The sequence below is a fragment of the Procambarus clarkii genome, chromosome 56 (genome assembly GCF_040958095.1).
Source record: "Procambarus clarkii isolate CNS0578487 chromosome 56, FALCON_Pclarkii_2.0, whole genome shotgun sequence".
In the NCBI taxonomy this organism is placed as follows: domain Eukaryota; kingdom Metazoa; phylum Arthropoda; class Malacostraca; order Decapoda; family Cambaridae; genus Procambarus; species Procambarus clarkii.
The window spans coordinates 18,092,706-18,108,289 of NC_091205.1; the positions used below are offsets into that span (position 1 = coordinate 18,092,706).

General features: G+C 41.7%; 1 protein-coding gene across 3 annotated transcripts in view; it reads right to left on the reverse strand.

Moving 5' to 3' along the window:
• The window catches only part of LOC123770667 (hippocampus abundant transcript 1 protein), a 136,180-nt gene that overhangs the window by 52,221 nt on the left and 68,375 nt on the right, over window positions 1–15,584 (reverse strand). The gene's annotated exons all lie outside the window — the stretch shown is intronic.

A 15,584-nucleotide genomic window follows, 5' to 3' on the forward strand; every position in this document is an offset into this window, starting at 1 on the left:
AACAGAACCTAAACACCTAATCTAAGCCTATATATGCACAATATGCTAATATTTTATAATATTAATTTATATTTGAAAAAAATTCTCGTTTTGAATGAACAGCATGTACAAATTTATGAATGCGTCTGTGAGGTCGACCGCTGGATGGAATGGACTGTAGTCGAGGACGAGTTGTGTTTTTCAGTACTTATTTTGTTATTAAAGTAGGTAAATCCACCTTGTGCAGCTGCCCCCTGGGCCACCTGCGTCGTGCAGCTGCCCCCTGGGCCACCTGCATCACACAGGGTCATGTCACCAGTGGTCCACACTGGCAACCTTTGGGGGCACTATGAGTATATTACAACAGGTGTGAAGGGTGGTCCCCAGGTGTCCAGTGTTGGGTGGGGGTCTTTATAATAAACCAATGATCATGTTTACATTGTGAGTAAAGAGACGCGCTTCCCTCCTAACAAGGTCCTCTCACTCCTCCTCCTCACCTCATTCAGCCAATCATCGTCTGCCGATTGACTGATGAAGATTAAGCCACCCAACAGGTGGCACGGGCATGAATATCCCGTAATCGTCTGGCCGTCATGTTGTGGAGTAGTTTAGCCCCCCCCCCCCCCCCAGACCCAAGTGAGTAGGGAAATATGTGACTACGGCGACGCGCACCAGCTGCCCCAGGTGGCACTCTTGAGTGCCACCCGACAGGTGCCGCGCGCGTCGTCGTAGTCACACAGGGTTTTGGGGGATTTTCCCGGAAGTTGACAGGTGCCGCGCGCGTCGTCGTAGTCACACAGGCTTTTGGGGGAATTTCCCGGAAGTTTTGGCGTGTTTGGGTATGTGGACAGGAAAGAGGGGAGGTCATGTTGGGCAGCTGACAGGTGGCGCGCGTCCCTCTAGTCCTCGCGGGTTATGGGAATTTCCCGGAAGTTATGGCGCGTGTCGGAGGTAATTGGAGCGCGTCGCTCCAGTCCTCGGGGGTTAAGGTAAGTGGTCAGGAAAGATGAGAGTAAGTGGTAGAGTAAGTGATGGAGTAAGAAAATAGAAGGAAGATGGAGGAAGGAGTAAAAGAGTTGATCGTGAGTTAGTGAGTAGATGAGAGGAGAAGGCAGCACGGCCTGTTATGTTGTTTTGGGATGGGAGCTGGATGGAGTTTCCCCTTCGTCTGGAGAGAGTGCTCTGGGCCATTATGTGGTTAGACAAACCCATTGACTCCCCTACAGGAAGGTCTTAAGTGATGTTTGTAAGAAATGTATGGAAAAGACACGGGGCTGCACCTGGCTTTTTCTGTGTTCGGGTCAAGAAAGAGGGAAGTCACTCTCGTTGTGAGACTGCAGCGGGCCATTATGTGGTTAGACAAACCATTAACGTCCCCTACAGGAAGAGCTAAGTGTGTGTGTGTGAGGATGAGGGCAAAGTCTCCTGCAGGAGGGGAGTGTACCATTACCTAAAGCGTTTTTCAATGTCGCGACGGGGTAAGCGTACTGGTCGCAGGTTGGAGCCTGACTGGTCATCTTTCCAACTAGTCAGGGTATTTCTCCTACGACACCGGAAGTGGTGGGACACCCTTTACCATTGCGTTTCGCCAGGGTCTCCGACTCTCTCTCTCTCTCTATCTATCTCTGTCTCCCTGTCTCTCTCTCTCACTATCTGTCTCAGTCTCTCTGTCTCCATGTCTCTCTCTCTCTATCTCTAGCTCTGTCTCTGTCTCTCTCTCTCTCTCTCTCTCTCTCTCTCTCTCTTCAGATCATTTAATAGTTGGGGAAAGTAACATCATTTTCCTTTCTCCTGCTGCCGCTGTTCACATATCTTTCTCCATTTCACTTAGACTGACAACGCATCAGAGGATGATCACCATGTCAATTTTCAAGCCCGCCTTCACTCTCACCCTTACATCCTTGTAAGGTAACACGACCAATATGCTAACTTCGTTCTTTACCCAATATCATTAATGTAACGTGGAGAATATAGCAACTTCGTTCGTTCTTTGCCCAAATTACATTTTAAGAGTAACGATCTGTCTCTCTGTCTGTCTCTGTCTCTGTCTCGGTCTCTGTCTCTCTCTCTCTCTCTCTCTCTCTCTCTCTCTCTCTCTCTCTCTCTCTCTCTGTCTCTCTCTCTCTCTCTCTATCTCTCACTCTGTCTCTGTCTCTGTCTCTGTCTCTCTCCCTCTCTAAAGTCCACCACACGACACTTCACTTAGTAAACTCAGTCAAAGTCAGTAGGTTAGCATTTACTAAAAGAGAGAAACATTTCACATCGTCACGGAGATGCGATCTCTACCTACAAATTGTTCTTGTTAACTGTGATCACAACATCTGCTGGCCAAATAAATATCATTGAAATGTATGCATGTTTACTCAATCTCCATCACCTCTCCGTCCTACATCCATAGCAAGACTCCTGAATGAATGAACCGGCAGCCCCTCTCGCTGCAGTCTCACCTTCGTGATGGTTTGAGGTGTATTGAGATGGAGGATGTAATGGCTCGACCTTACCCTCTCCCCGTCCACCCCCACTTACCCTTACCCCTACCACCCCCTCCATGGCCGAACCATCACTACCCCCTTCCCAGACCGGATGTTCAACTAAGCTTTAGTATCACCATTCTTTGCTGAAATAGCATTTTTTTAAGAATATCCAGTCATAAGCAGGTCTTCAATCTTATTATTATAACAAATCATAATTTGCTGTTCTCTCTCTCTGTCTCTCTGTCTCTCAGTCTCTCTCTCTCTCTCTCTCTCTCTCTCTCTCTCTCTCTCTCTCTCTCTCTCTCTCTCTCTCTCTCTCTCTCTCTCTCTCTCTCTCTCTCTCTCTCTCTCTCTCTGTCTCTCTATCTCTCTGTCTCTCTGTCGCTCTGTCTCTCTGTCTCTCAGTCTCTCAGTCTCTCTCTCTCTCCAGATCATTTAGTAGTTGGGGAAAGTAACATCAGTTCCTTTCTCCTGCTGCCGCTGTTCGCGTATCTTTCTCCATCAAGGCTGTCTCTCTTAAGACCTACATCATCCAATGTAAAACACCAATCGACGAGAATAAGACCGGTGAGTCGATAGTGAAATAGCTCTGGGTTAAGTCTGTTTTTCAGTTCTTGTAACACTGTCAATGTAGCGTAATGGGAAACCAGTCTTTCTACTGAACATACATAAATAGCGTTTGAAAATGTATGCAAGTCTAGACAAACTCCTATAGCCCTTACATTCTAACACAAATAAAATATTAGCACATGATTGCATCGCATTATATCATCATTAAGTAACGTGGAGATCAACTTTCTGGCTGTTGTCCGAATATCATTATTGAAATGTGAACTCCATTTAGCCAAACACTATATCTCCATTACATCTCATAGCATATGAATATTACGGTATACCAGTTTTAACCCTCTATAACACAATGTAACATAACTTTCTACAGACCAAATATCGTTTTTAAATGAAAGTATGACTTAGTCCTTATTCATTACATCTCTCACCATATAAAATATTGGCGTCTACCCCTTTTAGCCCTCTGTAACACAGTGTAACGTAACGCAAATCAACTTTTTGCAGTCCAAAATGTCATTTTGAAACGGAAAGTGAGGGTTAGACCATCTCCATTACATCTCTTACCATATAAATAATTGATGGCCACCCCTTTTAGCCCTCTGTAACACAATGTAACACAACGTAACATATCGCAAATCCACTTTTTGCAGTCCAAAATGTCATTTTGAAACGGAAAGTGAGGGTTAGACCATCTTCATTACATCTCTTACCATATAAATAATTGATGGCCACCCCTTTTAGCCCTCTGTAACACAATGTAACACAACGTAACGTATCGCAAATCGACTTTTTGCAAACCAAAATGTCATTTTTAAATGAAAGTATGACTTAGTCCATCTTCATTACATCTCTCACCATATAAAATATTGGCGTCTACCCCTTTTAGCCCTCAGTAACACATTGTAACGCTACGTCGCGTAACGCAAATCAACTTTTTGCAGTCCAAAAGGTCATTTTGAAACGGAAAGTGAGGGTTAGCCCATCTCCATTACATCTCTACCATATAATTAATTGTTGACTACCCCTTTTAGCCCTCTGTAACACAATGTAACACACCGTAACGTATCGCAAATCAACTTTTTGCAGTCCAAAATGTCATTTTTTAAATGAAAGTATGACTTAGCACATCTCTTACCATATAATATTGTCCTCTACCAGTTTTAGCCCTCTAACACAATGTAACGTAACGCAATCAACTTTTACAGCCCAAAATGACATTTTTAAATAAAGTAGGACTTAGTCCATCTCCATTACATCTCCTTCCATAAGAATATTACGGTCTACCAGTTTTAGCCCTCTGTAACACAATGTAACGTAACGGGGAAAATCATCTTTGTCGGATGAGCAAATAACATTATTGAAAATGCCATCCGTGTTTAGCCATTACATCCAAAACACAAGAAAAATATTACCGTTTTTCTTGAGAAACTTATATGTGGAGATCATATCTCCAGAGTCCACACAATAAGCCACACATCACACATCTTCTGTTTTCAAATCGCAGCTCGCATCTAATTTAATGTTATTTTTTTTTTTTTTTTGCAGAAACTATGTTTTGAGATTAAGCTCAATGTCGGCAATTACTATTCGTATCATCAAACTCCTTTCAGTCAACAAAATTCACATTTCATATCGCGTGTGTAGATTAGAGAGAGAAGGCAAACATAGCGTGCAGCTAGTCAAAACTTATCATAACAGACATGATTTCACAGAGTTTTTCAACCTTTGCAAGTTTTTTTTCATTGTTATCTCTTCACTCGTGCTAAGTGAGTCAGACAAAAATGTGACATTTCATTTCATTATTAACCATGCAATATGCTATTAGCTAGGTAGTCAAAACATATAACAAGCGTTATTTCACAGGAATTTTTTCTAGCAAATATGCTTCCTTTAAGCAGTTCAACACATCAAACACCTCCAGTCTGCGAAATTCCCTTTAGTCAATAATCATCCTTTACAGTATTTCTTGACTAGAATACCACTCCAAAACATAAGTGGTCATTTTTATTCTCACTGTCGCACTATAGTCAATAATTTGTTTCGCAGAGTGACAAGTTATGCATAGTGACGAGATTTCATGGTGTGCATAGTTTAAGAGAGTTCACACTGTATTAATTACGGTCATGGATATCTTATGTTATGTTTATGAAGACCATCTCTTCTTATTTTTTTATCATTTTCACGCCCCACAGCTTTACAGTCTTCTCATATTCTTTTTCAAATAAAGTTTGTTTACTGTTTTCCAGTAGATCGGCCTCACATTACATATATTAATCAATTTTCAAATTCAGTTCAGTTTCTTTTCAATATCGCAGCTTTGTTGCCCCCACAGCCCGTATCTAGTTCAAGACCTCTTATTATCAATGTCATTAATACGGTTATCATCAACCACGTATTGGATGTCTCTGTCATTCAGTCATCAACGTAGTATGTGTTTAATGAACGTGAGAATCACTTCATGTGCACTCATTTTAGTTTAGTTTAAAGTTTTACATCTTGAATTAATACCGCTATTGGATAGCTCAGACATTCAGTTAACATCTCAATAAGTGAAAATCTTTTCATGTGAGCTCATTTTTAGTTTAGGATAAGGTTTTTCCATCGTGAAATGCTATTATCAGTAACCAGGTATTGGATGAAACTACTTTTCAGTTTACATCTCAGTAACTGTTTACTGAACATTGTTATCCATCCATGCAACCTCATTTTAGTTTTAAGTTTCTACATCGTAAAAATAAAATATTACTATCACCAGCCGTGTATCGGATAGCTCAACCATTCAGTTAACATCTCAGTAAGTGAAAATCTTTTCATGTGAGCTCATTTTTAGTTTAGGATAAGGTTTTCCATCGTGAAATGCTATTATCAGTAGCCAGGTATTGGATGGGTGGACCATCCAGTTTACATCTCAGTAACAGTTTACTGAACATAGATATCCCTCCATGGGACCTCATTTTTAGTTTAAGTTTCTCCATCGTAAATAAAAATAAAATATTACTATCACAATCCTTGTATTGGCCCTGCTCCGGCATTCAGTTTACATCTCAGTAAGTGTTTACTGAATGCAAAATCGCTACATGTGTGGTCATAAGGTTTTCTCATCGTGAAATGCTATTATCAGTAACCAGGTATTGGATGACACTACCATTCAGTTTACATCTCAGTAACTGTTTACTGATCATTGTTATCCATCCATGCAACCTCATTTTTTTAGTTTTAAGCTTCTACACCGTAAAAAATAAAATATTACTATCACCAGCCATGTATCGCTAGCTCAACCATTCAGTTTACAGCTCAGTAACTGTTTACTGAACATAGACATCCCTCCATGCGAGCTCATTTTTTAGTTTAAAGTTTCTCCATCGTAAAAAATAAAAATATTACTATCACAAACCATGTATTGGGTGGGTCAACCATCCAGTTTACATCTCAGTAATAGTTTACTGAACATGGATATCCCTCCATGTGACCTCATTTTTAGTTTAAAGTTTCTCCATCCTAAATAAAAAATAAAATATTACTATCACAAACTTTGTATTGACCAGCTCCGGCATTCAGTTTACAACTCAGTAAGTGTTTACTGAATGCAAAATCGCTACATGTGTGGTCATTTAGTTTAAAGTTTCTCAATCTTAAAATATTACTATCAACATCAACCATGCATTGGCCGGCTTAGTCTTTCAGTTCACATCTCAGTAAGTGTTTACTGAATGCAAAATCGCTACATGTGTGGTCATTTAGTTTAAAGTTTCTCAATCTTTAAATATTACTATCATCAACCATGCATTGCCTGGCTAGTCTTTCAGTTTACATCTCAGTGAGTGTTAACTGAATGTGGAAATTATCACGTGTTAGCATTTAGTTTAGTTTCAAGTTTCAATTAAATACTAACATCATCCCCGTATTGGGCTGTCGGCATTCAGTTACCCACTCGGAGAGTGTTTACTGAACGTCGAAATCATTTCCTGTAGACACATTTTTTACTTGAACCCGTCTCCACTCCAAACCGGACCTCCGGTCCGAGTCAGGACCGCCGGTCCTGACTGGTTTGGAGTGGAGACGGGTTCAAGTAAAAAATGTGTCTACAGGAAATGATTTCGACGTTCAGTAAACACTCTCCGAGTGGGTAACTGAATGCCGACAGCCCAATACGGGGATGATGTTAGTATTTAATTGAAACTTGAAACTAAACTAAATGCTAACACGTGATAATTTCCACATTCAGTTAACACTCACTGAGATGTAAACTGAAAGACTAGCCAGGCAATGCATGGTTGATGATAGTAATATTTAAAGATTGAGAAACTTTAAACTAAATGACCACACATGTAGCGATTTTGCATTCAGTAAACACTTACTGAGATGTGAACTGAAAGACTAAGCCGGCCAATGCATGGTTGATGTTGATAGTAATATTTTAAGATTGAGAAACTTTAAACTAAATGACCACACATGTAGCGATTTTGCATTCAGTAAACACTTACTGAGTTGTAAACTGAATGCCGGAGCTGGTCAATACAAAGTTTGTGATAGTAATATTTTATTTTTTATTTAGGATGGAGAAACTTTAAACTAAAAATGAGGTCACATGGAGGGATATCCATGTTCAGTAAACTATTACTGAGATGTAAACTGGATGGTTGACCCACCCAATACATGGTTTGTGATAGTAATATTTTTATTTTTTACGATGGAGAAACTTTAAACTAAAAAATGAGCTCGCATGGAGGGATGTCTATGTTCAGTAAACAGTTACTGAGCTGTAAACTGAATGGTTGAGCTAGCGATACATGGCTGGTGATAGTAATATTTTATTTTTTACGGTGTAGAAGCTTAAAACTAAAAAAATGAGGTTGCATGGATGGATAACAATGATCAGTAAACAGTTACTGAGATGTAAACTGAATGGTAGTGTCATCCAATACCTGGTTACTGATAATAGCATTTCACGATGAGAAAACCTTATGACCACACATGTAGCGATTTTGCATTCAGTAAACACTTACTGAGATGTAAACTGAATGCCGGAGCAGGGCCAATACAAGGATTGTGATAGTAATATTTTATTTTTATTTACGATGGAGAAACTTAAACTAAAAATGAGGTCCCATGGAGGGATATCTATGTTCAGTAAACTGTTACTGAGATGTAAACTGGATGGTCCACCCATCCAATACCTGGCTACTGATAATAGCATTTCACGATGGAAAACCTTATCCTAAACTAAAAATGAGCTCACATGAAAAGATTTTCACTTACTGAGATGTTAACTGAATGGTTGAGCTATCCGATACACGGCTGGTGATAGTAATATTTTATTTTTACGATGTAGAAACTTAAAACTAAAAATGAGGTTGCATGGATGGATAACAATGTTCAGTAAACAGTTACTGAGATGTAAACTGAAAAGTAGTTTCATCCAATACCTGGTTACTGATAATAGCATTTCACGATGGAAAAACCTTATCCTAAACTAAAAATGAGCTCACATGAAAAGATTTTCACTTATTGAGATGTTAACTGAATGTCTGAGCTATCCAATAGCGGTATTAATTCAAGATGTAAAACTTTAAACTAAACTAAAATGAGTGCACATGAAGTGATTCTCACGTTCATTAAACACATACTACGTTGATGACTGAATGACAGAGACATCCAATACGTGGTTGATGATAACCGTATTAATGACATTGATAATAAGAGGTCTTGAACTAGATACGGGCTGTGGGGGCAACAAAGCTGCGATATTGAAAAGAAACTGAACTGAATTTGAAAATTGATTAATATATGTAATGTGAGGCCGATCTACTGGAAAACAGTAAACAAACTTTATTTGAAAAAGAATATGAGAAGACTGTAAAGCTGTGGGGCGTGAAAATGATAAAAAAATAAGAAGAGATGGTCTTCATAAACATAACATAAGATATCCATGACCGTAATTAATACAGTGTGAACTCTCTTAAACTATGCACACCATGAAATCTCGTCACTATGCATAACTTGTCACTCTGCGAAACAAATTATTGACTATAGTGCGACAGTGAGAATAAAAATGACCACTTATGTTTTGGAGTGGTATTCTAGTCAAGAAATACTGTAAAGGATGATTATTGACTAAAGGGAATTTCGCAGACTGGAGGTGTTTGATGTGTTGAACTGCTTAAAGGAAGCATATTTGCTAGAAAAAATTCCTGTGAAATAACGCTTGTTATATGTTTTGACTACCTAGCTAATAGCATATTGCATGGTTAATAATGAAATGAAATGTCACATTTTTGTCTGACTCACTTAGCACGAGTGAAGAGATAACAATGAAAAAAAACTTGCAAAGGTTGAAAAACTCTGTGAAATCATGTCTGTTATGATAAGTTTTGACTAGCTGCACGCTATGTTTGCCTTCTCTCTCTAATCTACACACGCGATATGAAATGTGAATTTTGTTGACTGAAAGGAGTTTGATGATACGAATAGTAATTGCCGACATTGAGCTTAATCTCAAAACATAGTTTCTGCAAAAAAAAAAAAAAAATAACATTAAATTAGATGCGAGCTGCGATTTGAAAACAGAAGATGTGTGATGTGTGGCTTATTGTGTGGACTCTGGAGATATGATCTCCACATATAAGTTTCTCAAGAAAAACGGTAATATTTTTCTTGTGTTTTGGATGTAATGGCTAAACACGGATGGCATTTTCAATAATGTTATTTGCTCATCCGACAAAGATGATTTTCCCCGTTACGTTACATTGTGTTACAGAGGGCTAAAACTGGTAGACCGTAATATTCTTATGGAAGGAGATGTAATGGAGATGGACTAAGTCCTACTTTATTTAAAAATGTCATTTTGGGCTGTAAAAGTTGATTGCGTTACGTTACATTGTGTTAGAGGGCTAAAACTGGTAGAGGACAATATTATATGGTAAGAGATGTGCTAAGTCATACTTTCATTTAAAAAATGACATTTTGGACTGCAAAAAGTTGATTTGCGATACGTTACGGTGTGTTACATTGTGTTACAGAGGGCTAAAAGGGGTAGTCAACAATTAATTATATGGTAGAGATGTAATGGAGATGGGCTAACCCTCACTTTCCGTTTCAAAATGACCTTTTGGACTGCAAAAAGTTGATTTGCGTTACGCGACGTAGCGTTACAATGTGTTACTGAGGGCTAAAAGGGGTAGACGCCAATATTTTATATGGTGAGAGATGTAATGAAGATGGACTAAGTCATACTTTCATTTAAAAATGACATTTTGGTTTGCAAAAAGTCGATTTGCGATACGTTACGTTGTGTTACATTGTGTTACAGAGGGCTAAAAGGGGTGGCCATCAATTATTTATATGGTAAGAGATGTAATGAAGATGGTCTAACCCTCACTTTCCGTTTCAAAATGACATTTTGGACTGCAAAAAGTGGATTTGCGATATGTTACGTTGTGTTACATTGTGTTACAGAGGGCTAAAAGGGGTGGCCATCAATTATTTATATGGTAAGAGATGTAATGGAGATGGTCTAACCCTCACTTTCCGTTTCAAAATGACATTTTGGACTGCAAAAAGTTGATTTGCGTTACGTTACACTGTGTTACAGAGGGCTAAAAGGGGTAGACGCCAATATTTTATATGGTGAGAGATGTAATGAATAAGGACTAAGTCATACTTTCATTTAAAAACGATATTTGGTCTGTAGAAAGTTATGTTACATTGTGTTATAGAGGGTTAAAACTGGCATACCGTAATATTCATATGCTATGAGATGTAATGGAGATATAGTGTTTGGCTAAATGGAGTTCACATTTCAATAATGATATTCGGACAACAGCCAGAAAGTTGATCTCCACGTTACTTAATGATGATATAATGCGATGCAATCATGTGCTAATATTTTATTTGTGTTAGAATGTAAGGGCTATAGGAGTTTGTCTAGACTTGCATACATTTTCAAACGCTATTTATGTATGTTCAGTAGAAAGACTGGTTTCCCATTACGCTACATTGACTGTGTTACAAGAACTGAAAAACAGACTTAACCCAGAGCTATTTCACTATCGACTCACCGGTCTTATTCTCGTCGATTGGTGTTTTACATTGGATGATGTAGGTCTTAAGAGAGACAGCCTTGATGGAGAAAGATACGCGAACAGCGGCAGCAGGAGAAAGGAACTGATGTTACTTTCCCCAACTACTAAATGATCTGGAGAGAGAGACTGAGAGACTGAGAGACAGAGAGACAGAGCGACAGAGAGACAGAGAGATAGAGAGACAGAGAGAGAGAGAGAGAGAGAGAGAGAGAGAGAGAGAGAGAGAGAGAGAGAGAGAGAGAGAGAGAGAGAGAGAGAGAGAGAGAGAGAGAGAGAGAGAGACAGAGACAGAGAGACAGAGAGAGAGAACAGCAAATTATGATTTGTTATAATAATAAGATTGAAGACCTGCTTATGACTGGATATTCTTAAAAAAATGCTATTTCAGCAAAGAATGGTGATACTAAAGCTTAGTTGAACATCCGGTCTGGGAAGGGGGTAGTGATGGTTCGGCCATGGAGGGGGTGGTAGGGGTAAGGGTAAGTGGGGGTGGACGGGGAGAGGGTAAGGTCGAGCCATTACATCCTCCATCTCAATACACCTCAAACCATCACGAAGGTGAGACTGCAGCGAGAGGGGCTGCCGGTTCATTCATTCAGGAGTCTTGCTATGGATGTAGGACGGAGAGGTGATGGAGATTGAGTAAACATGCATACATTTCAATGATATTTATTTGGCCAGCAGATGTTGTGATCACAGTTAACAAGAACAATTTGTAGGTAGAGATCGCATCTCCGTGACGATGTGAAATGTTTCTCTCTTTTAGTAAATGCTAACCTACTGACTTTGACTGAGTTTACTAAGTGAAGTGTCGTGTGGTGGACTTTAGAGAGGGAGAGAGACAGAGACAGAGACAGAGACAGAGTGAGAGATAGAGAGAGAGAGAGAGAGACAGAGAGAGAGAGAGAGAGAGCGAGAGAGAGAGAGAGAGAGAGAGAGAGAGACAGAGACCGAGACAGAGACAGAGACAGACAGAGAGACAGATCGTTACTCTTAAAATGTAATTTGGGCAAAGAACGAACGAAGTTGCTATATTCTCCACGTTACATTAATGATATTGGGTAAAGAACGAAGTTAGCATATTGGTCGTGTTACCTTACAAGGATGTAAGGGTGAGAGTGAAGGCGGGCTTGAAAATTGACATGGTGATCATCCTCTGATGCGTTGTCAGTCTAAGTGAAATGGAGAAAGATATGTGAACAGCGGCAGCAGGAGAAAGGAAAATGATGTTACTTTCCCCAACTATTAAATGATCTGAAGAGAGAGAGAGAGAGAGAGAGAGAGAGAGACAGAGACAGAGCTAGAGATAGAGAGAGAGAGACATGGAGACAGAGAGACTGAGACAGATAGTGAGAGAGAGAGACAGGGAGACAGAGATAGATAGAGAGAGAGAGAGAGTCGGAGACCCTGGCGAAACGCAATGGTAATGGGTGTCCCACCACTTCCGGTGTCGTAGGAGAAATACCCAGACTAGTTGGAAAGATGACCAGTCAGGCTCCAACCTGCGACCAGTACGCTTACCCCGTCGCGACATTGAAAAACGCTTTAGGTAATGGTACACTCCCCTCCTGCAGGAGACTTTGCCCTCATCCTCACACACACACACTTAGCTCTTCCTGTAGGGGACGTTAATGGTTTGTCTAACCACATAATGGCCCGCTGCAGTCTCACAACGAGAGTGACTTCCCTCTTTCTTGACCCGAACACAGAAAAAGCCAGGTGCAGCCCCGTGTCTTTTCCATACATTTCTTACAAACATCACTTAAGACCTTCCTGTAGGGGAGTCAATGGGTTTGTCTAACCACATAATGGCCCAGAGCACTCTCTCCCGACGAAGGGGAAACTCCATCCAGCTCCCATCCCAAAACAACATAACAGGCCGTGCTGCCTTCTCCTCTCATCTACTCACTAACTCACGATCAACTCTTTTACTCCTTCCTCCATCTTCCTTCTATTTTCTTACTCCATCACTTACTCTACCACTTACTCTCATCTTTCCTGACCACTTACCTTAACCCCCGAGGACTGGAGCGACGCGCTCCAATTACCTCCGACACGCGCCATAACTTCCGGGAAATTCCCATAACCCGCGAGGACTAGAGGGACGCGCGCCACCTGTCAGCTGCCCAACATGACCTCCCCTCTTTCCTGTCCACATACCCAAACACGCCAAAACTTCCGGGAAATTCCCCCAAAAGCCTGTGTGACTACGACGACGCGCGCGGCACCTGTCAACTTCCGGGAAAATCCCCCAAAACCCTGTGTGACTACGACGACGCGCGCGGCACCTGTCGGGTGGCACTCAAGAGTGCCACCTGGGGCAGCTGGTGCGCGTCGCCGTAGTCACATATTTCCCTACTCAAGTGGTCAGTGGTTCATGACGGTCAGCCAAGACCTCCAGACATCTTACACACTCAATGTTGTGTTAAACAAGTCTCACAAAGCCACTAGCAATCCCAACCGTTACAACCAATTTACAACTGTGGAGTGGAGTGTAAGAGAGGGTTGTGTGCGCGTCACGTGGGTTAAGCACCTTTGGTCCTGGCGAGGTGACCAACCACAGTGATCGCTCAGACTTTCGCAGTTGGCAAGGTGGCCCTCGCTAAACTTCCTGCCCCCGACACTGCTATACCATATTATATGGGTTTACATCATTATTACATGAATACCACTATGATGGGAGCCGGTCGGCCAAGCGGACAGCACACTGGACTTGTGATCCAGTGGTCCCGGGTTCGATCCCAGGCGCCGGCGAGAAACCTATGGGCCACGTTTCCAATGGGTGAATTTCTTTCACCCTATGCCCCTGTTACCTAGCAGTAAAATAGGTACCTGGGTGTTAGTCAGCTGTCACGGGCTGCTTCCTGGGAGTGGAGGCCTGGTCGAGGACCGGGCCGCGGGGACACTAAAGCCCCGAAATCATCTCAAGATAACCTCTCAAGAAGTTGATGATGAGTGCATTACCGTGGCGGTGTTTACACTCACGGTGGGCAATACGCTCCGGAGGAGGAGGAGGAGGAGGAGGAGGTGGAGGTGAACATCCAGGCTATATTAAGGTGCACACAGTCAAGTGTGGCCCTTGATCCCAGCTGGCACAAGGCCCCGGCACCACCACCTGCCGCCACCTGCACCACGGCCTCACCTCTTACATCTCAATGTTTGCAGATGACGCAAAGCTGATGAGGAATGTCAAAACAGACGAAGACTGCAGGAAGTTACAGGAGGACCTTGACAAACTCCAGACGTGGGCAAACTAATGGTTGCTGGAATTCAATCCTAACTTGTGTAAGGTAATGAAGATGGGAAAGGGAAGAGAGAGGAGACATCTACACTATAAAGGGAAGACGATTATAGGATTCAGGGAGAGAGATTTGGAAGTGGATATAATTGTAGCACTAACACCTGGTTGATGGAGTTCTGGGAGTTGTTCTTCTTCCCAAGCCCGGCCCGAGGCCAGACTTGACGTGTGAGAGTTTGGTCCACCAGGCTGTTGCTTGGAGCGGCCCGCAGGCCCGCATACCCACCACAGGCTGGTTGGTCCGGCACTTTTTTTTAGAAAACAGTCTAGGTTTCTCTTGAAGATGTTCACGGCTGGTCGGGAACAACCAACTGGTGGAATGTACACTATGGTAAGTGGCCGCACCCCCTTGTTTATTATACCTACGGCAACACTGACGCAGGCACCCCACGCCCCCTCCCTCATGCCCTACCCTCCTCTCCCTTCACCCTATGATCTCCCCCCCCTCCCCATGTGCTCTGACTCTGGTAGAGCTGCCAAACCGTGGACCTCTGATGTTTATACAGTGTTCTCTGATTGTGCCTATGGCACCTCTACTCTTCACTGGTTCTATTCTGCATTTTCTTCCATATCGTTCACTTCAGTATGTTGATATTTTACTGTGTAGATTTGGGACCTGCCCCTCCAGTATTTTCCAGGTGTATATTATTTGGTATCTCTCTCGTCTCCTTTCTTGTGAGTACATTTGGAGAGCTTTGAGACAATCCCAATAATTTAGGTGTTTTATCTCGTCTATGCGTGCCGTATATGTTCTCTGTATTCCCTCTATTTCAGCAATCTCTCCTGCTCTGAAGGGGGAAGCGAGTACTGAGCAGTACTCGAGACGGGACAACACAAGTGACTTGAAGAGTACAACCATTGTGATGGGATCCCTGGATTTGAAAGTTCTCGTAATCCATCCTATCATTTTTCTGGCTGACGCAATATTTGCTTGGTTATGCTCCCTAAACGTTAGATCGTCGGACATCATTGTTCCCAAATCCTTGACATGCTGTTTACTTACTATGGGCACAGGGTGCACACACAAACGTCGGCATATGGGACACTGACAATATAAAAACATCGTTTACAAATCTAAATCAGACTCCTTGAGGGTAATCTACACAACATTTGTTAGACCAATACTGGAATATGCAGCACCACCATGGAATCTGCACTTTATGAAGCATAAAGTAAATCTAA